General features: G+C 48.5%; 1 protein-coding gene across 13 annotated transcripts in view; it reads left to right on the forward strand.

The window, feature by feature from the left end:
- The window catches only part of PMCA (plasma membrane calcium-transporting ATPase 3), a 359,676-nt gene that overhangs the window by 207,480 nt on the left and 126,231 nt on the right, over positions 1-25,965 (forward strand). For 12 of the 13 annotated variants that reach the window (XR_010566675.2, XM_065441193.1, XM_065441192.1 and 9 more), the window contains one exon: positions 20,858-20,906. The gene's annotated coding sequence lies outside the window, so the exon portion shown is untranslated. Of the gene's footprint in view, positions 1-16,117; positions 16,358-20,857; positions 20,907-25,965 lie in introns of those variants that run through there. The other variant, XM_065441195.1, reaches the window with a different exon arrangement.

Genomic DNA, 25,965 nt, shown 5'->3' on the forward strand with positions numbered 1-25,965 from the left:
CGTCAGTATAGTGAATTGAGCTGTAAGGGAGGGACGGAAATATGGGCATAAGATCATTACTTCCAGGAATAAAGGTTCCTTATAGGCGACGGCACCTCACCGCGGCTATATTGACGGGTACGAAGAAAAGGAAACACCGAAAGAATAGACGTCGTTTACGTGAACAAGGCGGAAATGCGAAACGATTTCCGAAAACGGACGGGCACAGTAACATATATCCCCTCCGTGCAGGCAGTGTATTGCAACCCACAGCGTGGAATCGATACTGTCGTCGACAGAGGTTGCGTGCCGCGGTGCTGTACTTAGAAGGAGGCAAATTGCGAAGGCGTGTGTTGCTGGCGAGAAGGGGACGAAAGGAGGAGTAGGGGAGTGGGCTGGAAGGCAAGGCTTTGAGGGAGGAAGCGGGGAGGGGTAAGCGGCGTTGGCACGAGAGGGGGAGGGGAGGGGGCACGCAACATTAAATGGCGCGTCGAGTTCTCGCGGAGCCACGTGAGCGAGGCGAGAACTGTCGCCGCGAGCTGCGTCCGCAGACTCCCTAAAACAGCGCGAAACGAATTCACGCGCGGCGGGAACGCGGAGTTCGTGCATACAACGGCGCGCACATAACGCGGACAGATGTTTCCGTAGAGATAAGCGTGTTACGCGAACGAATTTTTTTTTCGGCGCGCGCTCGTGCCCTCGCGCATGAAGGCGTGGCCCAACAGACTTTCGCGACAGAACCCCCCCCCCCCCCCTCCCCTTCTCGTTAACCGGTGGTCCTCCCATTCACCAAGCGCCGCAGTGGACTGTATACCTCACTGCGAGTTGAGGCAGCACATGTCCTCCGCCCACTACGCACCCCCCCCCCTCTTCCTCCTCTATAGCGCTCTCATACACATCTAAACACCGTTTTGGAAGGGCATGCGTCTTGACCAAATTCGCGAGAGTGCAGCGAAAGAAAATTTCGTGAACAGTCGGTGTAGTTCCTTTCAGAAGCCATGTACTTTGAATCCGAAAGAGAAATCGAGATAATACTTTAGCGCGTTGTGCTTTTGTTAATCGTTGCCAGGAAACAGCCCAGAAATCTGATTAAGACGAAGAGAGGCACGTAGGAGACGCATAGCGCTGTTTTCTCTGTTCCCCTCTTCGTATTCGTCAGATTTATTTATTCATGTGCCCTAAGGGCCTCAGCGCATCGCATACACAGTGAACAGTAAAAGCAACACAACCAATGTGCAGAATTTCACATTTTAATATAAGTATGTGTGTAAAAAATTAGACATCCACAAATACGCCTTCACACACCAAGCTCACTCTTTAATTTGCCAGTCAAATCGTTATGGTCGGTGACACAGGCAATACCTCCTGGTTGTTTATTCCATTCATTAATGACGAGGACAAGAGGTGAATGGAAAGACATGTTAGTTCTTCCAAAGAACGGCTCTGTGTTTATTTTGGCGCTCCACACGCGAAAACACTCGATGGGCATGTGCTATATAGCAGATTATAATTGGGTGCCGCTGTGGTAAACATTGTGAAAAAGAGACAAAAGTGCTAGCAGTCTGTGTGATTTCAGAGAAGACTATTTTGGGACATTCTTAGTTCACTTATGCTGGATGTCCGAGAGTAATTTTTTTTATATGAAACGGGCACATTTGTTCTGAAGCGACTGAAGTATATTTATTAGGTACGGCTGGTCATAACTCCAGATATGTGATGCGTAAATCGAGTTTTGAGCGCTGTTTCTCGAACGCTGTTTTAAGCGCCCTGTGATTTCTGCACTGTTCCCCTGTATCAAGGTAATTATTGGGTTAAGATTGTTGTTAATATAGCTAGAGAGAGAGAGAGAGAGAGAGGAACTTGATTCCTCAACGCTTCTTTGTCCTAGCCGTCGTCGCTCGTAACACGCTTTGTTTACAGAGCTTGTGCATTGCGCGGTAAGATACTATGGTGCAAGCACTATTTGTCACAAACTCCCCCTCTCCCATATATATATATATATATATATATATATATATATATATATATATATATATATATATATATAATATATATATATATATACATAACGTTGCATCATCATGCTTGCCTGGCAGGTTATACGTTCTGGAAACCGCCTTTTCATTTTTTCGTCAAAAAAAAAAAGACAGAAAGAAAGAAAAGTATGCCATGTATAAAAGTATGAAAACAGAGAAAAACATATATCTTCAATATCGGCAAAAGTGACCGACTTGTTAATATACGAGTGCGATCTACCGATACATCTCCGCTTCATTTTCTTAATTCATCGTTCCCACTTCAACTCAAGCGACAAAGTACATCTACTCCTTCTTCGACGCTCGCTTGTTCATTTGTTCGAACAAGACGGAAAGTTAGCTTTTGTATACGCTCTTTATTGTGCTTTGTATTGTATGTCTTTATGCCTCTGCTCGCAGCAGAATAATACAGCGGTTTTTGGCAGGCGTAACTGATGTCTCGCGCGCCTGTATAGTGCACGCTTTCTATATTTAACATTGCATGTAGGTGCACTTGGCTTAGAGCTGCGTAGCGTTGTAAGCTATACGTGCGCGCATTAGCTGTCGACGCGCTGCCGCGGTTACGAAGAGTGACCCGCCCTGCCAAGCACTTGCGCGCTTGGCGTTGTATAGAGGCCTGCACACTATACGGCTCATACACTGCACAGCTTGTGCCCGAGGCCTTAACAGCTGGAAGCTTTAAATGCTTCTTTTTATGTCACTTTCAGATTTGACGTCAGAGATTGCATTTTTAGACGGGCATTATATAGCGCTTACGTAACTGGGCTGCAGTTGAGTTACGAAAGAAAGCTACCGCACTTTCTTTTTCTTTACTGTTTTACTTTCTATGCACGAACGGCGCGCTATAGGAAGGCCGTGGCACACGCTTCGGTTGAGTATACGTCTGTCTGTATAGTTGCGTGTGCGTGGAAAACGTCGCAGTTATCTACACGCTTTACGAGGGCCACCTCCGGCCGACTCGTATGAACTCCGTATAATACGGAGATTCTTTTCCTTTATTGGCCAATAGAGTATAGCGCCAGTCACACAACGATGGGCTGGAGATAGCAAGACGTATTATTCGAAGGATAAAAGCAGAGCTGACAAGCGCAGCTTGTGCGCTGGCGTCGGCGCGAGCGTGACACGTGTAATGACGTACAGTATTAGGCTGACGTTGAGAGCCGCACGCAAGCGCAACGTCACGCCGTCCCACCGGTTGCTGTTAACCGAGGTCCTGACCAAACAGACACAGGCGTGAAGCGAGTCGCAGCTGCTCCGTTTCTCGTCGAACACTGCGGAAGGAAAAAAGGGGAAATCTCTTTTTGTGTCGCACGTTGGGGTACTCTGGCAAGGAAAACGTGGTCGCCGGCTTGGGGTTCACGGCTCGAAGTAAGTGATTAAACTCGTATCTGCCGAGTTGATGTCGCACCGCAGATACCGTTTTTACAGGCCTACGCCTTCCAACTGTTTCAGCTTCAAACGAGCGTTTATTTGGAGACTCTGTAGAGAGACTGCGAAATCTTTGCCCTGAAGTTCCGTCGTCGCAGTAGTAACGTTCTGTTGTACTCGTCGCTGCACAGGTTTGCGCTGACCAGTTGACCAGTTCTGTTTTGGACACTGTTAAATTTTGATTGTTGCGTTCCGCCATCTTTGGTTTCTTCCTTCCTGTCAGAGACGGCGCAGTCGCGTTGTAAGCCAGTCAAGGTGGGCAAGAGGTGCAGCGGAATTCGGCAGGCGTCCACATTTGCACTCCTGAGAATGTCCACCACTGCGAGAAAAAAAAAAAGAAAGTCATTACGAACGCGTAGTGCAAGGCGGGAAAGGGAGAGAGAGTACTCTAGCACATTTTGTGCGTGAATGTGCGTTATGTGCACGCGTGGTATTAGTTCCGGGGTGCAGGTTATTCGCCATGCACGCGTTCTCCGTCGCTGACCGCCCCTTAATTGCGACGGAAGTTTGCCGACTATATTATTCCAATGCGCACCCCTTAGGCCCGGAGAAACTGCAGTGTTGCTGCGGGTGCGGTGAATGAACAGCAGCACTTGCGCGTTTCCGCAGGAATCGTGCTGTGTGCATGTGGCGAGTACCTCCGTTTGCACTCCACTTTCGAACGTCGTTACGTTCAAGCTGAGTCACCGCCGGTGACTGCAATTTCGCGGAAGGCGCACTTTATTCCGAGCCTCAGCACTCACTTCGATTCCTGCATGCAAACCGCAGCGTAAGCGACGCCAATCCTAGTGGGTTAGATTGAGCCGCGCTCGTGTTGAGGTTTGAGATTTATTTCAGACAGCCAGACAACAGGAGAGAGAGAAAGAGGGAGAGAGCACAGGTTCTTAGATGGGGCCGGCGAAAATGCCCGACAGGACGCCTGTCTGCTAACACCTCCGGAATGGCACAATGCTCAGTATGTATAAAGTGCGTAGAAAAGTTATATGTAGCCATATCCATACAGGTCACAGAAGCTTGCTGGCCCTTAAAGAAGCTGATACGTACAGCAACACTTTTGTACACAATATATGCCGATTAGAAGAAGTATTATATCGAAATTACGTTTGGAAGCATTTGTGTACAGCTGAATGGAGCAGGAGGACATGCCGAAATGTTGTGTTCTTTCTTTTTCTCTTTTGTATTTTCTTTTGATGTTGGGGTGGACAACCTAACGAATCAATTAATTTATGTGGCTGTATACAGCGTTTGTTGGCTTCAGCACTGTGCAGAGAACGGTGTCTTCTTTGTAATGGGAATTAAGAAGTTGCAGCACCCGTTATCGCCGGCAAGGTAATGGCCGCTGTACGCGACGCCTTGCGCAAGATCTTCATTCAGGCCCTGACGAGTGGATCTTCTAGTATCCAGTGGGTAGCTTCCACCAGGTCTTCTTGGGTTGATTCCGCTTCATGAAAGCGGCGGCTCTGCTTGATTCGTCGATCGGGCACACACGGAGGACGTGCGCCGCGGTTTCTGGAGTTTGGCAGTCGATTCAATTGCCGGGGGGTAAGCGGGGCAGGATATATATTCGACAAGCGTTTCACTATCGGTTGTCCCTCCCATCGCAAGCGCCTCTCGTTGCCGAGGAACCGGAACTCGGCAGACCGCATCGCGCCGCGTGCTGCGTCGGTGTATATAGCTTCTCTGGTAAACCGCAAAACCCGAGCGCTTTCTCTCTCTCTCTCTCTCTCTCTGCAAACGAGCGAGCTTTTGCGCCCGGGCCGCTAAAATTACCGGGGCTCTCCGCGGCGGCGGCGGCTCCCTATTTTTTGCCGCCGGCTCCACGGCCGCGCTTTGCGAGCCGGCCGGTCGGCTCGGCGCGGGGACCCGGGTCTCGGAATAGCAGGGCGGCTTCTTCGCCCACAGCGCACGGGCTGCGAGTTAGAGCTCCTTCCCTGCCGGGGACCGCTACGTCGGGCACCTCTGCGCCTCCCTGTAGCTGCTGCTGCCGCCTCCACCAGCGAAGCGCACAGGAGGCGCGGGGCTAACTCTTCGCGTTGCGCCGGGACTCCTGGCAGATACTATCCGCGTGTATCTCTCTTTGTGCTCTCTCTCTCTCTCTCTCTCTCCGTTTTTTTTTAAGTGCTGTCGCAATGCCTCGCATTGCGAGGGACCGTACTGCACCTAAGCGCGGCCGCCTAATTTCAAAGCAAAAAGCCGTCTTCACAGCCGCCTTCTTCACAGCACGTGCTGGTATCGAGGGGGACACTCGAGAGAAGACACCTACGTCACTTTAGAATGATGAAGTATTCCGTGAAAACGCTTAATTTCGGTGATGCCGTGGTAGGAGGTCGTTTGCTGGAAATGAATATGCAGACCGAACTTAAATTTCTTGAATTTCGCGCCTCAGCGTCAGGACCGGTATACGTCAGTGTGACGTCACGAATTGCGAAGTATTTCCTCATGTTTTGGCAGTTGTGGCGCAGTAAGAATTTTCGAAGCTCTCTAAGTCGCTGGCTTTTTTTTTTAATATGCAGTACCCGTCCATATTTGCCGAGTGAGTGAGTGAGTGAGTGAGTGAGTGAGTGAGTGAGTGAGTGAGTGAGTGAGTGAGTGAGTGAGTGAGTGAGTGAGTGAAGTGAGTGAGTGAGTGAGTGTGAGTGAGTGAGTGAGTGAGTGAGTGAGTGAGTGAGTGAGTGAGTGAGTGAGTGAGTGAGTGAGTGAGTGAGTGAGTGAGTGAGTGAGTGAGTGAAACAGCTTTATTTGGTCCATAATAGACGCGAGCAAACTCGATGTCACCTGGCTAGGCCCACTCGGGGACCATCAGGTGAAACCTGACGGCCCTCTCGCGAGCCTTCTGGACTGACTGCCAGGATTTGAGAGGTCTGGTCCTGGGTCCTAATGAGCTTCATCATTTCCTCTTGGGTGAAAGGGAGGACGGCAGAGGCTCTGCCCCACAGGACATGCTCGAAGTCCGCATAATCACCACACAGAGGGCAGTCCGGGCTTGGGAACCGTTCGGGGTACATTGTACGAAAAGTTCACTAGGCTCTAGCAGTACCCTAAATTGAAGTCAGTGAGGTCGTGTGAGAACTTCAAAGGGGCGTTGCCGCACACAACGACTGCAAACATAAGGGTCTGTATCCTACAACATACCTTGCCTAAGTGCCGTCCGTCATTGACTATCTCCGTGATAATCGTCTCGTTATCGCACTGATTGCTATCCTACGTCCGAATGCCTGGCGGGGAGGAGACGGTCTTAAAAGCAAGTTTTGCGAACACCGAACGTGATCTACTTCTAAAGATTTTAGAGCACGGAATGAAATAGATAGGTCAATACGCTGTCACGAATACGTGTGGTCTTAGCAAAAAGTTTTGAAGCCACTGACATCACGTGTCGGCGCGTCTATGTAGCATACCTTCTGTTGACTGGTGATGGAATTGTTTTATTCAGGGATCGATAGCAATTTGGACAGCTGCATACATCACTTTCTGGCGATTTAGAGCATCTATAGATTAAATAAAGCATACAGGTACGTGACCAGACATTCGTGACCAGGCGATCTTTGGCGTCGAATCCTGGCAATAGAGCGCACCCATTGACTGGAGATCACACGTATATTACACACTGAATGGGGCATCGTAGCAAATATGCAAAAGAAGACGGGCCGTGTTACCGGGCCAAGGTCTAACCCGCTGTCTCATTTAGATGGGGAGAGGAGTCATTTGGCATTGTACCCGGAATCCTGGAGGAAGACCAACAAATTTCTTGGAACCATTCCGCGCGCTGATGTTTGCTTTGTGCTCTATCTCTCTCTCTAACCGAACACTGAGAGCCGTAGTTTCGTAGCCATAGCTCGGATAGGTGGCATAGATTAATTTTTGGCGGACTACGAGGAGATCTCGAAAATCAAGAGAGTAACAAAATCATTCAATCTTATTTTCAACTTTTAGGAAGACGAAACTAGGACACGAAGCTGAGCAACAGCTTGATAAGGATCCTGCACCACTTCACAATAGACCGCCGAAATTATTCAGAACAGAGCCTCAACAATAAGAATTTACTTAAAGCGATATTTACACGCACTACCCGCACATATAAAAACATATCCGAAAACGCAAACTGCATAGCAATTCATAATGCAATATTACTTCCCTTTCCGCATCCACTGACAAAAGAACTGCAGAATTACGAGTACAGCTACGATAAAACTTATCTCACGAGTACTAAGCAGAGCGAACACGGCGTATTGCTATACATTGCGAACATTGCTACATCACGTTCGGTGCGTCAGAGCGTGTCATTTCTCTGAAAGACTGACTGTTGGGCTAGTCGGCCTATCACATCGACTGGGGAAGAAAAACAAAATAACTTAGCGCCAAAGAATTTTAACACAGAGACAGGGAACAGACGATGACGAACGCTATTACCAACTGCTTCTTTTTCTAAATACGTCACCGATTTATAAGCTCGTTCGAGCACATACGTCACGCCACTTCTCCATATGAAAGCGCGAGGGCGTGTCAGCAAGAACTGCCGTCTGCCGTGTGTGTGTGTCAGCGTTAAAAAAAAAGAAAAACTAGAGCAATAGGCCTTGCGCAGCGTCGTCTGCTCGTCCATTTTCTGTGTCTGTGTCCAAATTTATTGCGCCCAGTTTTCTCGCCAATATGCCGCGATGTCACTGATGCTAGAGTTTTCTGTTTGCTTTTTCAAATTGTACACCGCAACAGATTTAGTAGACTTCAAAAGAGACTTGTAGCTCAGATTTAGTTAACTGGTTAGTGAACATGTAGTTATCCGAACAGTTCATTAATATACAGGAAGAACATCAAATTTAACAGATGGATGTTTACTAGAGAACGAACGAGGAGCACTGGCGATACAGCCAACCCCTCTTTGCTGGAGCGAGTGCAATGAGGTGGGGTTAAATAGTAATGCCACTTGTCAGCAAGCAAGGTTGCAGTATTATGATAGTGAAAGTACCGGAGCGCTGTAAAGTAGAACGTTGGTATTTACTGGAAGAAAAAGAATATTGAAAGAAAAAGGCGTGCTCGCATGCGCCTGTGGGTAGAGGGAGAGGACACCCTCTTCTGACTGGATTCGCCGATAAGCGCGGTTGTAAAAAGAAACACCGCTGTTCGCACAGTGTGTGTGCCTCCGCAAAACGCAGTTCGAAATCGCGCCTTTATGTGGCAATGTCCAGACGTTGTTGTGATTCGAGTGGATGAGCGTGCAGAAATTGCCACCTGTGCTGAACGAGAACTCCCCCATGAAAAGGATCTGAACGCGAAACAGGAATGATTTTTTTTTGTGGCTGTGCTGCGAGATGGAGGGGCGGCATGACTCATCAGCAATGCCACCCCCCCCCCCTTTCACCTCCCGAGGGAAACAGCCGCTAGCTGCTGCCAGCGGCAACCCGTAGGTTCAAGGACACCTATAAATACGGCCACTAGCTGTAAAGCCCCTCAATTTTCCAAAAGTAGCGCCATTCTTAGATCTTTCCGCCACCCCGCTCACCCAGGCGCTTCCTCCTCCACCCCTCCTATCGCCCCAGCCTCCTCCGCTCCCCCATTGGCCAATCTGTGTCACGTGAAAGTATGCCCCGCGCTTTTGTATATTTTTTTCTTTCCGGCGCAGAGCAGGCGCCGCGCTTTTGTATATCTTTTCTTTCCAGCACGCTGCGACCCCCATTCTTGGGCCTACGCGACGAAAGTACGGCAGGCGGTTTGAAGGAGCGCGGTAGTTTTATACAATGTGTTAGGGCCGAGTGCTTAATTGCGATGCCGTGCTGCTGCGCGTACGGTTGCCACAACAGACCCAGTGACGGCAAAAAGCTTTTTGCTTTACCATCCGCCGGGCGCAACGCAAAACGAAGAAAAGTGTGGATTCACAAGATCGGGCGGGCTGACTTCGAGCAAGTGGCAAAGAACGCGCGGCTTTGTGAAGTAAGTGCCACGGCTCCTCCAACCTCTTCTTTTGACGCCCGTGTCAAAACTGGCCCGTGTCCAGTGCACTGGGGGCGCGTTAAAGAACCCCAGCTGGAAAAAAATTAATCCGGAGCCCCCATTATGGCGTGCCTTATGAGATCCTGGTGTTGGGATGTAAAACCCAAGAATCAACTTTTTTTCTGTCTTGTGTGCCTTGACTGTTCCAGTTAAGGCAACACTGCTTCCTTGTGAAAACTTACAACGCAAAAGAATACAGACGCACGTAGTATACAGAGATAAAATTAGCACTTCAACAAGAGTGTTGCTGGTGCCAATGAGGGGAGGGGGATAATTATTTTCTGAACCTCTTTCCAGTTGTCCCATCAAGTTCCTTCTTTTTTTTCTATCAAATTCTAACCATTTGCACTGTAATAAATAAATAACGATTTCATATGCTGGTACGTTGTTCAAATTATCTATACCGCCTATGTGTGAAAACGTTGCTCATGGCCACCACAACCTGTGCATGAGCTACGTACATCTGCAAAAGGCGCGGAACAGAAACGGCCCTGCTGCCAGGCATTGCTGACCGCAGACAGTCGGAATCTCTCACGCGCCGGCCGAACAAAAGCATCCTGCAGGTACGTAAATTAACCTACGAAACCACGTGCACATACTTTCACGCTGTCAAAACCTGAAACTCTGGTAATTACTCGCGTGTCTGAGCACACCACGTGCTTGTGTCGTGTTTCAGCAACACGAACTTTCAACGTGCGCGCGCTTTACGCCTTAAATGCGCATTGAATAATGGTGCTTTTCTCTATTTCTTCCGCAAATCCGACACGACATTCTTAAGGCCAGTTACCGACTGACAAAGCAAGATCTAGATTGAAAAAACTGCTCCGCAGGACTCGAACGAACTTTCCGCGGATTTCCTCCCGTAGCGTGTTAGCCGTCGTCTGCTACAGCAGGCCCACCACCGGCGGCGCCACCGTCGAGGCCGCGCCGAGCGGAGGAGGAGGGAATTGAATGGCGCTACTTTGGGAGATTGAGGGGCTTTAACTAGCTGGCAGCAGGATTGGACAAGGCATATCTCACTCACTCACTCACTCACTCACTCACTCACTCACTCACTCACTCACTCACTCACTCACTCACTCACTCACTCACTCACTCACTCACTCACTCACTCGCTCACTCACTCACCCTCTCCCACCGCGCGCGCACACACACACACGTACGCAACTGCTGAGCCTGGTGGCTGCCTGGCGAAATGGCATCTTCTGCGGAGCCACGCCCCTCTCATTCGTAGATATTGACTCGCATAACGTGACGTATTGGACGCAGCTGCTTAAATCTCGCCATATTACTGAAGACCCTGGCATCATCCTCACTAAATGTGTGCTTTTTTCCCTTTGAGTGCGTAACTTCCTTTTTTAGGTTACATTAGTGTCTTTAAGTGGCGCTGGTTAGGCATTTTCACACAGATATAATACCAAAGAATGCACGTGCAAGATGGCACAAAACGAAATGAAGGTCATACGTTTGATTAACAAACAAGCTACGAAATTAACGCAAACGTAAAATTAAGTTGCATAAGTACACCGATTTCAGGTCGCAATAAGCACGAAGTCGGGTCGCAAAAGAACTTTAGAATGAAAATGTTTATGCTTTCTATGTTCGGTACACCTGAAGTAGTCGATTTTGATTGCTTGCTACTCGGAGCACAAGTGGGGAGGCCACACTCGTGAGTATACAACAAAACCTCGCGAAGAATTCTTTTCCCATTCTGTCCGGCATTAGAGATGAGAACGGGAAAAACACGACCTAGCGACTTTTCTTTTTTCCTATGCCGCAAATAATTAACGTCATAAAGGGGTAGTACGTCCTTGTGTTCTCCGCTCTTTACCTACGCATGTCATCCTCGCACCCTCCTTTTTCCTTAAGAAAAATAAATATTCATGTGCCACCAGAAATGTTGCGGACCCCTCACAGACCGCGCGCGAATCCTAATTTCCCTGTCTTCCTCGCCCTGTTCAAACCACACTGCGTTCCTATTCGCGGCTTCCCAACTTCTCGTGTTTTCTTTCTTTTTCTCGGTTTCTTTGCGCGTGCCTGTCAACACACGCGTTGGTCGTCGAGTCTTGCGCCGGCGAAGAAAGCAGCTGGCCTCTGAAACAGAATGAAAACAAAGGGCCCACCAGGCGGTCCCTGCCGTGCTTTTCTTTTGTCTCAGAGGCCCAGGCTCGCTAGCCCAGCTCACACCAAAGAAAAACACTGAGATGTATATACGGGACGCGCAGGGCACGTGTTGAATCAAGAAAGCCCAGGTGATGAAAACGCTCCGCAGCCGTGAATAAATCTCGGGCTCCGGAGTGTGCGTTTGCGTGGGCCGTGTGCAAGCCGGGTGAGCGTGCTCGCTCTGCCTCATTAATTCCGTGCAGCGTTGCCAAACCCGTGTGTGGCCGTCACGTTCACGAAGCGCTCCGCAGGTGTACGGACGGCGCGCACTTTGCCGCCGGTTGACTTTCCTAGCGTTTCACTTTGCATCTATCGTGGCGTATCGTATCGCGTCGTGTCGGATTGAGTTGAAACGGGATTGCGTATTTTCGTGTCGTTGAGTAGAGTGACTGTAGAACGCATGTTGTTTAGAACATCTGTTGAGTCATTTTAGAACAGTCTTAAAACACGAGAGAGCTTGCACATTCGACCCGATGATTGATTGCAGTCAACTTGATTTACAGCCGCGCATGAACAGACGCAGGCCCTGGTCTGTCCCCCTGGGCTGTTGATATACAGCACGTTGAATCAAATCGCTTAACATTGCTTGAGTGCTCCATCGGATCTAATAGGATTGGATCGAACTGTATTGTATCGTTGGGTCATGATTAAAGGCTACGCTGTAGCCCGTCAGCGTGCTAGCAATGATTTCAGACTCGTGTGGTTGCTGGGAACCGTGCTGGTCACCCGCTCTGTGCTTGTACAAACGCCTCCGACTGCGCCTCTTTAATTTCGCGCCCGTCTAATGCCGGCAGGTCTGTGCGCTTTCTTTGCCTTCCGTAGGAGGGCGCTACAAGCCATTAACGAACCACTGTAACCGCGAATAGCTAATGGAATTGGGTCTTTTATCTGACGGAAGGTGACTATATATATTTGCAATGCTGTTCTCTTTGTTTTAGCAACGCGCAGTATAGAAAACGGGGAAGGGGCGGTGCGGGTTGAGGGAAATGTTGAAGGGGCTGGCCGTCATACACGTGTCTGAAAGAAAGGGCCTGCATTGGAGCCAGTTATTTTGTCCGCGTCAATACTAGCCGCTGACGTCATATGCTGGACGAGAATCTTCTCTCGATCTCCTCCGCCATCCCTCTCCACTCCCAATGCGGCTGTTTTGTCTTCGGTTCTCGGTGCTTACATACGCAGCGTGTTCCAAACAGATTTGTGAAGAAAGGCACCGAGGCAGGTGAGGAGTTAGCCGGGTGAAGAAGAGCGGCGACAGGAGTGTTTATTCAGGCTTCGAGGAACGTATGCGATAACACACACACAAAAAAACCTTCCTTTTTGCTTGCGGAAGGAAGTGCAAATTCTCGGCTCTGGCCGCAGCAGACAGCGCCGAAGAAATGTGGCGTGCGCGTTGTGAAATTTGCCTTGCGAACAGCCCCTCCATCTTTTCACTAGTTGGAACCGAGGCTAACAATTGTATATAATGGCGTTGCTTCCTTTCGGTATTGTTTGTTGAGACTGCCCGCGACTTGGCAGCGTGGTTTCGGTGAGAACACGTAGACAAACACAGGTGCCCATTCAATGCCAAGTCGCGTTTCGCTGAAAACTTTTCTGTTCGAGTGCGGTTACGGGGCTAGCTGTACGATGGGTCTCATTATATATATATCCTTTCTTGCCACCTCTGCCGAAAGAACGTAATATTGATGAATGAATGAAAATGAAAGAGAGAGAGAGAGAGAGTCATAAGGGAAGGGCAGGGGGTTAATGACGTCTCTATTGGAGAAAGACTGGCGCTTTGGGGACCAAGTTAAATATGGAGATAATACTTACGGTATATTCTGCTACCAACTTGGTAGCATCACCCTTGAAATCTATCGCAGTTTAATAAAAGGGGCAGACGGAGAGAAGGGTGATGCTGTGATCGGTGGGCACTAGGCCACAAAGAGAGATGAATATATGATGTTTAATAGGCAATGCATGCAGATTTCGCAGAAACGATAAAATGCGACTTCATTTAGTCAATGCAAGTTGCAAGTTTCGGCGATGCGGTTGCCATGACACTGTCCGTCTGCGACTGTGGGCTGTGACAGCGTAGAATAATCAAAGAAACAATGGCCGTTATTACCACATGGCCTGAGCCGACTTACTTCTCCAAGCGTGTTGCAACGTCCGCGACTAGGCCGGCGGAAATTATGCGCCCTCGATATTGACGTTGTACTTAGATACGGCATGTGACTCAGCAGCGCTGCCCTCCCCTTTCCCCTTTTTATTTTCTTATCGCAGCGCACACGCACACTGCTATCTCGTTCGTGTATCTCTTTCTCTAAACTATCTAGAATCGACTCGTGCGGGATATCTTACGCACTTCTGTACACAGAGCGGATCGTTCGTATGATTCGGGTAACTAACCCAGCGCGGCAAAAGCCAGGCCGAACCTTCTCGTATGCATACTCGCCGAGTGCTGTGTGTGCCTTGGCTGCATCGCTCGAAGGCTAACAAATTGGCTTCGAGCGGGCCCACGGCCGACTCCTCTCAACTGTTTCTGGACAAATCGTATTAGTCACGCAACGGTAACGGGAAGGAGGATACGGTGGAGGGGAGGACACACCCGCAGCTGCAGCGACGTCACTGCTTGGCATTGATTCCCCGCAGCGCGATGTCTCGTCTTTCGAGCGGCTCGCTGGACCGCTCAGCACGCGTGCATTGCGGCGAAACTGACTCAATGCCGACGGTTAGTAACGTTGGTAGGCTGTCTTTTTTTTTTTTTTTCGTGGGAAAAGAGGGAGCCGCATTGTGACGGACGGGAAGTGTAAAAGCCCATCCTTACGTCGTGCCTTTTTCTCGCGCAGTGCATGAACAATTTGACTACATGACTACAGGAGATTCCCCTGTAGCTTCTAGGCGCCTACATATGTTTTGGCGGTAAAATTACAACTAATATTAAATGCAATAGTTTTTCCGTAACTACATATTTAGAGCACGTTGCAGCGTGTGTGTGTGCGTGTGTGTGTGCGTGTGTGTGTGTGTGTGTGTGTGTGTGTGTGTGTGTGTGTGTGTGTGTGTGTGTGTGTGTGTGTGTGTGTGTGTGTGTGTGTCTGTGTGTGTGTGTTCAGCAGCTGCCTAAAACCGCTAAGCCTCGTAAACACGCGCCTCAATGCTTCGGAGTGGTAATTACATTCCAGAGTCTGCACTCTGCAAGAACACCGATGGCGCCCCGTATGCCAACTGCTTCGGCGCAAAGCAGGAAACGCTGGTTTGCGGAAAATAACAGATGACTTAATTGCTGCTCTCTAGCTTTCTTTCCCGTTTGCTTGAGCTTTGACGTCTCTTTACCATTGCAAAATTAACGTCTCTCGCCACTATTTAGTACCTGACTTCGCAAATATTTGCATTAATTTAATTTGAATTTCACCTGTAAAGTCGCCGAACTCATCCTTCGCATAGCATTTGCCACAATGCAATGGTGCATTGCGCCCGAGCACGTGTCGCAGTTGCGGTCGCCGGTCGTGGCGGGCTCAAGAGATCGAACGGGAAGGAATGCAATCATACCCGTGCGGGCTGATCTTTCATGGAGATTGGAGAAACCCAGCTAGTGAAGATAGATCCAAAGACCCCGCTCGACCCCAGCTACTTTGCCATCTACTCTGTCATAGAGAGAGAGAGCGAGTGAGCGAGAGAGAGAGAGAGAGAGAGAGATTGTTCCATAGGACGCCATCTCTTTGCAATGAGACTGTAGAGCGCCCATCCTTTGACGCTCAACGGCGTACTCTACAAGCTCAGCCTATTAGGTAATAAAGTGCTCTCAGAAGAAAATATCCTTGTAGCATGGTCTTTGCATTCTTGTATGCGAAGGCAACAAAAATCCTTCTGCACTTGAACGCTACTGGACATTACGAGCGCTTGTGACAGTGGACATTCCCTATCTTTCCCTTTCCCTTTTCCGCATCTTTCCCTTCTCGTCTCTCTCTCTCTCTCTCTCGACCTCTTCAAGTGAATCATCCACTATGTGCACAGTCTGGCACATTCCTCGAGGGAAAAGCCAGTATTCGACGTTGATTGAAGTTGAGAGATGGCATAAACACATGAGACAATTTACCCCGTTTGCCTTACGCGTCGTGTGCGATACATCTTTTTCCAATATAGTCGTACCGTTGCGTGTAGGTTTTCCTAAATACCATTTAGACGCTCTTTTTGAGAGTGAGTCATGCTGTTACGTACACACCGGGACGTGTGTACTACCACGTATAGCAGAATTTTTCGTTGTCTAGTCTCTCCCCCCTCCCCCCCCCTACCATACCGTCGCAATACCCTTTCCGCCTTTCCCGCAATCGAGGTTCAGTCGCCTAAACTGAGAGACAGTTACGGCGCTGCACACCGCCCAACCTTTCGCCTCCCTCAAACCAAGAATCTCTCGCCGCTGTAGCACGCGGATAAGCGATGCTTCTTATCGGTCCTCCCGGCCGTGCTGTCGAGTGGATTGAGATAACGGCAGAAAAGTAGTTGCGGGCGATACAGACTCGGCCAGGTCACTTGCGAAGGTGCGTGCGCCGTGTGCGGTGGGGCGTTCTTTTGTTTGTACTTTTCTCCCCGTCCGAATCGCCCAAAACGCCCGGCTCCGTGATCGTCCGCCTTCTCTCTCAGTCAGTTCGCGGTGCATTTTTTTTTTTGGTGCCACTCTGTAGGTACTCCCAGGAGGGACGCCGGTACACCTGACTACTGTTCGCTCGAATCGCTACCGTACGTTGTGCTAGACCCAGCTCAGTAAGCATAGGCAAGTCCTGAAAACGAAGGTGGGTCTGTCTATCTGCCCTGTTGTGCCGTCCTCGACTCGTGCGAGGCCAGCGTCGACAATAATGTGTTCAGCTCGGTTTCAGTGAACTAAATTTGTGCACCGAAAGAAGGTTGACGATGGTGATGACTGTGGCAGCTACTGTATCGAAGACCGCGATGTCTGTGAGATTATAGTGTTGGGCGAGTTTATCGGACATAGGGCTATTTCCGATGCAAAAACGAAACAGGTGTCTTTTCTGAAGTCATTTTTTGATTGCCGGCTTACGGGTTATGCATTCTGCAGAATCGAACAAAATGCACTAGTTTGATAGCGCTCTGCCTTGTCTAGTCTCTTCCTTTGTCCCGTGTTTGCAACGCAAATATTACGATGACTGAGAAGGCACAAGCTATTAGCATATTTTGTGACGTCACTTGTTATCGCGGTGTTACCGCGGGTGCACACAACTTGTTAGCCAAGCACGAATGACAGGATATGAGGTCAAATGTGCGTACACGCGATGAGTTCATCATCCGTGAGCCCATGCAAGTACTATCTAAGGTGATAATTGGTCTACTGACTCAACATGACTCTGAAACGCGAACAGACGTGACTCGACCATTGTGGTCTTGTTTTGGGCTATCAGTCACTCTTTCTGCGATGCAACCCTTACTCTCGTGGGTAAGCATGACACATTCGTGCTTTCTGTGTGCGTTTCGCCTCCAAGTTGAACGCAACTTGCACACCCTGTGGCATGCGTTCCATCTTGGATGTGAAAACCGTTCGTTTTGTTCTGCGCAAAGGTGACACGGCTTCAGTCAGAGATTCGCCGCCATCTCTATCGAATACGAGAAAGCTGGCTGACTTTCGTAAAACTATGGTCCTCCCGAAGTGGATGAAGTCGTCGTCAATAAGAACGCTGGCTCTCTATGTGTCACCTTGCCAAATACGTTGCTGCCTTATAGTACCTACACCGTCTTACTTTTGTGATACGGCTTCTGATCGAGGCAATTTTTTTTTAAACTTGTCTTGAACCTCACGTTAGTGCATCTTTATGCTATCGTACCTTGAAAGAGCCAACTAGGCGAAAACGTTGATGCTGACTCCTGAGCTGAGTCAGCTATAGACAAGCGCTAGAGGCGAGTGAACGCTGCTCTTAGCGATGTTCGACTCTGTATGCTTGCATTACCTAATCGGCAGATAGACGTACTGAAATGGAGAGAACGGAGGGGGCTTGAGTTGAGGATGTTTTAGCGTTAGGCGAGCGCATTGGCTGCCAGTTTCTTTCGAGCCAAGAGGGTCGTCGTCTAGACCTCCTAGACCTCGGGGCAACGTGCTTCACGGCGTTCTTTAGCGCGAAGCGAAAAGGTAACGGCCTTAGGTCGAGGTTACGTCGTCCGAAGGAGCCAAACGGCGCCGAGTTTTTTTACTCCGCCACCCCATTCCTCCCTCCCTCCCTCCTCCCTTCTTTCTTTTGGAGCTTTCGTTTTCAACGTGCAATGACGCCTAAGCATGCGCCGAGTTATTTCGGCCTCCAGTGGTCTAGGAGTGAGGAGCGGCGTCTTAGGGGGCCGTGTCGATGCTCCTGAGGAGGTGCGCGATGACGGATCGGGGGCGTTGTTCCCTCGGCGCGCAATTGTTTCGACACCGCGCTTCTTTCTCTCTCTCTCTCTCCTTAGCGTTCTGGCAGGCCGCGCTTTCGCCGGCGACGATGCGCGGCTCGCTTCGGAAGATACGCGAGGAGTCGGCCACGATTGGCAGGGAGAGCGCGGCTGCCACGGAACGTAACGCGTTCCGCTTTTGTGTGCACATCTGGCCGGAGCGAAACTTCGCATTTCTTGCTCTTCCGAATGCTTGAAGAAAGCATGTGGCGCGTATGCTGTTTGTTTTTGTTTAGTTTCTATCGGTTTCCGCGTTTTTTTTTAAATTTCTTATTGTTACGCACCCACATCGTTCAACGCGCCGTCGGAACGGTTGGAGCGCGTGCTGTTCTGACGCGGAATTTGAGTCCCTTACTTTTGTTGGTGGCGCATGAGGCGGAATTCTTGCGACATCGCGTACACAAAGCCGTTGTGCTATATGCGTACACTGGGGAAGAGAGCGACGTTGCTGGGAAGTAGGCTTCTAAAGTGTAGGAAGATGACGTTTCAGGTTCTTATCGTGCTTCTTGGCCGTGGTTATGCTGGATGTCATTCAGCGCCTGCTGCAGTTATGTGTACTGAGTGCCCGATGCATTCAACCGCATTTATTCTGCTAACTATGGTAACTACGTACACAGATGCGGTTAGGTGTTTTCTTATAACTGATCGTATCCCCGGTAAGACGTAAATGAGGTACTGAGGTTCCGCATCACTTCGGTTAGCATGCTTACCTTCGGTGTTGCAGATGAACTTGGGCAGAACCAAGGTTTCAGTCCTCGTTTATTTTGATGCTTTAATTCATTTTTCATTATAACTGCGGCTTTAGCCAGTAGTCGCAAACTTTTCCCAGGAATCTCTCTCTCTCTCTTTCTCTCACACACTACCTTATAAGCTGCCTGTCGCGGTGGCATATGCGTTTAATTTTCTAAAACTGAATTGGCCTGTTTTCGATGACCTTACTCGTTGCGCTTGTCTCATGAGAAGCAGTAAATTGTGACGAAACGGAAACGGGGCTGGCGAAATCCAAAAAGAATCTACAGCCCTTGTCAAGCAACATCTGCGCTACAGAAAACGATTATTTTATGAAAAGAAAAGAGAAAGAAGGAAAAAAAACCATCGTGAGAATGAAAGTTTGCCCATAAGCGTAGGCGAGTAATGTCCTTCCACTGAGCACATGTTCTTTACTGTCTGTACTGGCTTACTGTACTGTATGTACTGGCTTTAGCTTTTACATTTAGCTTTTTCAGTCACCTTTTTATATTCGGTTTTGGCATGCAGTGCAGTCTAGAGAGAGCCGACAAAGAAAAGAGAGAGAGAGATAGAAAAAGATAGAAGGAAAAGCAGTGGGGAAATAAAGGTTTTTCGCGAAAACACCACAAATCACGTTTTAATTCATCTGCCGTATGGGTGTGTTCAAAGATAAATGTTCGAAGCATCCGCTGCCACTAGAACCTTGAACTGCTTTACCTTGTAGTCTTGCTTCGGTGACGATGCGTACCTATTGCTGCCACAGAGGCTTTCTCCATCCGTACAAGCCTATAAGTGCGGGCTCTAGGTGATTCCTAGTCGGTCTTGCTAATCATTTGCATTCTAACTTCTAGTTTTCTCTCTCTTCTTTTTTTCTCCCATATCGACACGAGTAGCACGTGCGCATAGTTTGTTTAACTTAACTCCCTCGCGTGCTTATCGCCTTGGACTGTTTGTGCAGCGCGATCCAGTCACCCTCATCTCTGCGGTTTTCATCGCCCACTCAGTGCTGGTCGGTTCACGTCCGGCGCCTGTAACCGTGATTCCTCGTCAGCACAGCGTGATTCCGTCCTCAGTTCTATATCGACCGAAGGCGCTGCCTTTTGTTCAACTGCGGTGTGCTGCGATACTGTTATCTCTCTTGCGAAAGGGCACCGAAGCTCGGCTTGTTGTCGAGTGTTGTGGTCGCCCCATATTGAGTAATGTTTGGCGTGCATGAGTGAGCGGACGGGAAGCAGTCATTGTTGTTCGAGTGAGTTGCATTTCCTTTTTTTTTTCATTTACGTGAGTTTGCGCACGTTGACGGACGGGCTCCGTAAGTGGGCGATGTGAACGGGGGAACGAATTTGTCATTTGCGTCTCCGCAACGTCTACTGGCAGGTGGCGTTTACATGCAAATGGACTTTACAGAAATATGTTTACAAATGTACAGGACCTTCACAATGCTTTTGTCTTTTATGCCGTCCGAGATTGCTCCGCCTCGTTTATTTATTTGTGCGTGCATGCGTGCGCCTGTGTATGTGTAGCGGTTTTTGATCAATGCTGTGGGTTTTGATCTTTTTATTGCTGAATGGTTTCTAGATACATATAGTAAATGCGTGAAGTGTACGTCCGAATCGTTTAGTGCCATACTAAAACCCACATTGTGTCCAAATTGACGCTGCCTGCGAGTTCAGATGAGTGCATTTTCAACGCAATACAACCAATGCAGCTGTAGTTTGTCAGCACTCTACGTGTAACTCTCTGTTGAGCTAGCCCGATAACAACTGCGTATCTGAAGGGCAAACTCGTCCAGCGTCAGCTTTGTGAGAACCTCTTCCGGTCGTGCGAAAACCAGCGCGTAGCCTTCACCCGTTAATGACTGATCACCTCTGTTCCCTAATAGTGCCGGATGGGTTTCCTAAATAACTTGTATCGAAGACTCCAAGTACATCGAGATGCTCATTCTATCCGACTGTGTGCAGTACTCCAGCAATTTTACCTTTTTTGCCCCGCTATCTTGCCCTCGGTGGTGTTTCTGGTTTTCTGACGTGTTCACAGTTTAATAAGAGTATATACACTCATAAGTTAGTTGTTTATGACCATCTCTTTCCTGGCCATCTACTAAATTATTATGTTGTTTCCTCTCATTCCAGGGCTTCCCCATGATCAGCTCATCTACCTATGAAGAGGTAGCGCTCACTGGTGAGTGTACGCCTCTACCTCGTAGCAATGGTCACCGCGTTGCAGCGCTGTTCTTGCGTGTCATTGTAATACAAGTGATGCGAGTTCGAGCAGGTGGCACAGGACTCCGCGGTCTCCGTCATACTTTCCTCGAACGTGTTTCTTCCTCGCCCCGTGTTTTCTTCACCGCCCTGATTCGGATTCTGATAAGGCCGCATGGCGCGTTGTACAGGTTAACATAAGCCAACCATTCAGAGCGCAGCTCCTTTAGAGCTATGTCACCGGCATGTGTTCTCCGACTAAGTGTGTTACGGGTGCAATCTCGCGTGTGAACGCAAGCAGTCACCCTATCTCCAAGCTTCGCTTGCAGAGTTGGCAGGAAATCTTCATGTACGTTTAACAGTATGTGATGCTTCAACCGGGGACAAGCATTTTCGTTTTTCCAATTAATATAAGTATTTCAGGACAGAAGTATGCTGGAAGGAGCATTGAAATCATCCAGAGGGGTCGAACAAGGGACGTTTCTGGAGACAGCACTTTGACGAAGGGACTTACCTTCATTGCAGCAACTGGTTGTTGGCAAGATCAGAAACGTCTCTTGTGCGACGCCTGTTAATCACTTAAGCATTTTTTTTTTATTACAAGCATTGACAAGGTTGGACTAAACGTGAGGACCCGCCGTGGTTGCTAAGTGGTGTTGGGCTGCCAACCACGAGGTCGCGGGATCGAATCCCGGCCGCGGCGGCCGCATTTCGATGGGGCAGAAAAGAGAAAACACTCGTGTTTATAGATTTAGGTGCACATTAAAGAACCCCAGGCGGTCTAAATTTCCGGAGTACCCCACTGCGGCTTGCCTCATAATCAGATCGTGGTTATGGCACGTAAAACACTATAATCTTTTTTAAACGTGAGGATTTGAGATATCGTGACGGTGAACAGGGGTACCCGAATGATATGCATCGCACAGCTCATCAAAGCTCTGTATCTGCAATTTTTGTAATGTGTATAGGCAGTCTGTTGGTGCCCCACATAGTGCTTCAAATCTCTACTAGAGTAACAAACGAAAAGAAAGGGGGCTAACCGAGGGGCACGATATTTTATTAGTCATATCACAAAAAGCCAACAAACACTGACACCAAGGACAACATAGGGGAAATTAATTATGCTTAATAAATGAAATAAAGGAAAGATAAATTAATGGAAATGAAAGTGGGTGAAAAAAACAACTTGCCGCAGGTGGGGAGCTTGCCGCGTGCGAAGGTTGTGGGATCGTTCCCCACCTGCGGCAAGTTGTTTTTTTCATCCACTTTCATTTCCATTAATTTATCGTTTCTTTATTTCATTCATAAAGCGCAAATAATTTCCCTATGTAGTCCTTGGTGTCAGTGCTTGTTGGCTTTTTGTATATTGCATTGGTGTTCTAGTTCTGCTGCAATGCATAAAACAGCGGTAAAAAGAGAAAGAATAAGTGGAACGCGTAGAAAATGAACACAGCTATATCGGAACTGGTGGTGCAGCTAGGAAAAAAAGTTGGTGCAGCTAAAGAAAAAAACACACCATATATATATATATATATATATATATATATATATATATATATATATATATATATATATATATATATATATATATATATATATATATATATCATAAGAAGCCAACAAACACTGACACCAAGGACAACATAGGGGAAATTACTTGTGTTTAATAAATGAAATGAGGAAACTATAAATTAATGGAAATTAAAGTGGATGCGAAGATTGTGGGTTCGGTTCCCACCCATTTCCATTAATTTATAGTTTCCTCATTTCATTTATTAAACACAAGTAATTTCCCCTATGTTGCCCTTGGTGTCAGTGTTTCATGGCTTCTTATGATAGGATAATAAAAATCGGGCCCCTCGGTCAACCCCCTTTCTTCTCATTTATATATATATATATATGAAATATTCGTCACACTTGAGGATACGTGACCGGCTCTGTCGAGACTATTGTGCAGCCTTCCCCGAGGCTTGCGCGGTGCAGGCGGCGTGCGCATGCTGGCCACAGTAGCTGACCTAGACTGGAACGAGAACGGCGCCGCTATCTCGCCGAAGACGTGACGCACGTGTAGTCGCACATAACGACTCGTGTCGTTGCACATACCCTGCTGGCCGATAACGCTATCGCCCGAGCACTCCGTGACGTCAATCCCTTCCTTCCGCCCTTCGGTGTAACCACCCGTGTGGCTTCTTGTCGTTTCGCACTTCATTATGGCATACTCACTATCTTCCACAGCCCCCCTCCCCCTTCTCCAACTCCCCTGTTCCCTTTCTCCTGAAACAACCCTCGTCTTCGTCTCGCAGTCGTCCTTCTCACGGTTGTCGATTTCTCCCTGTTTGTCTGTTGTTCGCCGTTTTCTCGAGTCAGTAAATGATAAACACCGTAAAATAGGACCTTTATCTAACCTACGGACGTCCTCCTATAGCCCTCTTCATTTTTTTTTGTTCTCTGATTAGCATGAGAGACTGGCGACACCCAAGCAAAAGAGGGTAGGCCATTAACTGTAGAAAGCTGTTCGAGACTTTCTTCAACCTGCCGTGGTACCTTAGTAGCTGTGACGCCACGCAGCTGAACTCGAAGTTCGATTCCTGCGGCTGGTGCGACCGCATTTCGAAGGGATCGGACTACTAGAACGTTTTGTCCCGTGGTTTAAATAATCCCGCGTGGTCAAAGTTAATCCAGAGCCCTCCACTTCGGTGTCCCTCATTCCCGCTACTGTACCGGCTAAAATATATTAAACCTTACTCTCTTTGCGCCCCCCCCCCCTTTTTTTGTTCGCAGATAAGCTTGTTCTTTGGCGTTGAGGGGTTACGTGGCTTACTAAACGCAAATATGCGCCTACAGCTTTATCGGTCGCTATCGAGACCGTCACTCGAAAGATAGGGGCGGTCCTGATTTAGCCGCTGCTTTGGTCCGGGCGCTCCCCTCCCCGTCCAGGCTTTCTTAAGCACCGAACAGAGATTGGGAATATGCTAGGCACACTCACGTGGCTGGTGTTTCCTTTTTTGCATTCTCCTTCGGCTTTCGAGTTCGCACGCGCGTATCTCTTTCCTCAGAGATTTGACAAAGACTGCTCAGAAAAAGAAAAAGAAAAAGGAAATGGCGGCGTCGTTATAACAGCGCTCTACAGTTTGTATAGTGCTTATGGACTTGAAGTAGACTGCTTTGTCTTTTCTATTAGACTCGTTTCTCTGAAGTAAAAGCGTCCAGACTGTCCACAGACAAAAGTTATTAAGCACTCTAGTTTTTTTTCCTTTTGTTTGCGAAAATCTCCAGCGGCCTGCCTTCCGAGAGTCTACGGACAATAGTCGGCAAAAAATTTCGAGGCTAGGAGACAGCTTTTCAATCAACGTTCCATAGAGTTCATCGTAAAACATTTGCACACTTTCAACAAACTGTCAGGATAAGTTTCAAGTTGTGGGAACTACACAGCGAATTATAACGCGCGCCCCAGTATAGAAGGCTCCGCACTAATCTCGATCACCTGGGAGTTCTTTAACGCGCACCCAAAACAAAGTACACGAGTGTTTTTTTTTGTGTGTGTGCATTCTGCTCCCAACGGAATTCCGGGGCCGGCAATCGAACCCCCGACCTCTTGCTCTGCGGCGCAACGCCGCAGCCACTGAGCGTCCGTGCGCGGGGCGGGTTGGGTTTCTCTGCAAGGACTGAATCTCTCAGCTTGACGTAGGTGAAAGCGCCGAAGTGATGTTCGAACATTTAGGCGCAAGCGATTTGGGTTGCCATTTATGGGCAGCACGTTTTGGGTGGTGTACCGTGAGTGGTGTCTCTCGCGCGCCGTCGAGTGAGTGGCTCGAATACAACGCTCGCGTCTTTCGGGACACGCCGTCCTTCCTGGACGCCAGTCTTTCTGGATGGCGTCACGTCACGTGACGAGTACTGAGAGTCGTGCAAGAGCTGCATCAGCGGATAGGAGAAAATAATGTAGAAGAACATTTATTTTAATGTCGATACTGCTTCTTTTTAAAACGAAGGAAACAGAAGAAGTAAAAATACATGTATAAGAAGGGACGAGGTTAGTTTTGTGGAAAAAAACAAAGGTCAGGAAAAGAGGAACTAGGAGAGAGAGAGAAACGTTTATTAAACGAAACAGTGTCCCGAGCGAAGCCGGGTATCACCCTAAGGTGGGAGGGCTCCTTAGTCCAGGAACCCTCTGGCTTCGACTGCCCCCTTGGCCCTGGCGACGAGTTGTCGTTGGTCTTCCAGGTCCCCGAGGGTTAGCTTGGCCTCCCACGTTTCGAATAGATCGTTTGCTTCTACTGCTCGTTTTGCGTGCGTTTCTGGTTGCATTTCGCTGCCTTCCTGCCACGGGCATTCCATCGATTCTATTTTTCCTTCTACCTACTGCAACGCCTTATTGCTGTGGGCGCGGGCGCCAACCTTGGCCACTTTCCAAGCTCCGACTCTCTTTTAGACCCGATACGACGTACGTTGGGCATCTATCATTTCGCAATGCTACCACGTTCATGCGTCAGTGGGGCTGAATAGTGCTCTCTGGACAACTCGTGAAGATAAGTTCATCAACTGCCCTTATCGCACCTTAGTGCCCCCACAAAAGTTGAATGAGGCGACGGCTCAACTTGGCGCGCCGGTGCATCTTGTAGCGGAACTTGGGAAGTCGCGCGGAATCGGGTATGCGTGCCCTTCGTTGCATTTTCAAGAACACGCAGTCTCGCTGAGCTTCCTTGGCTTTTCTGTACCGAGCATAACCGTCACATTTCATGCTAGTATTCTGCCAGGTGTATATGCACTTTTTGTGGCTCTACGTGTCGAGGTCTTAAAATGTTAAGAACAAAGACAATACAATGCAATATTGCTGTCTTTCTTTTTTTTTTTGAAGAGCAACGCGGTTGCTGTCGAACCAGACGACAAATGTGTAATTACACAATATACAATGATTATGACGTTTCAGTTATAACAGCCCCAATAATGTGCTCGAGGGGCCACAAGAGCCTTGGTTAATATATTTGGCCAACCGTTAATAGTTATGACGTACCGTAAGTACATGTAGGTTTTCTGAA

This window comes from Dermacentor albipictus, chromosome 5 (assembly GCF_038994185.2).
Source record: "Dermacentor albipictus isolate Rhodes 1998 colony chromosome 5, USDA_Dalb.pri_finalv2, whole genome shotgun sequence".
Classification (NCBI taxonomy): domain Eukaryota; kingdom Metazoa; phylum Arthropoda; class Arachnida; order Ixodida; family Ixodidae; genus Dermacentor; species Dermacentor albipictus.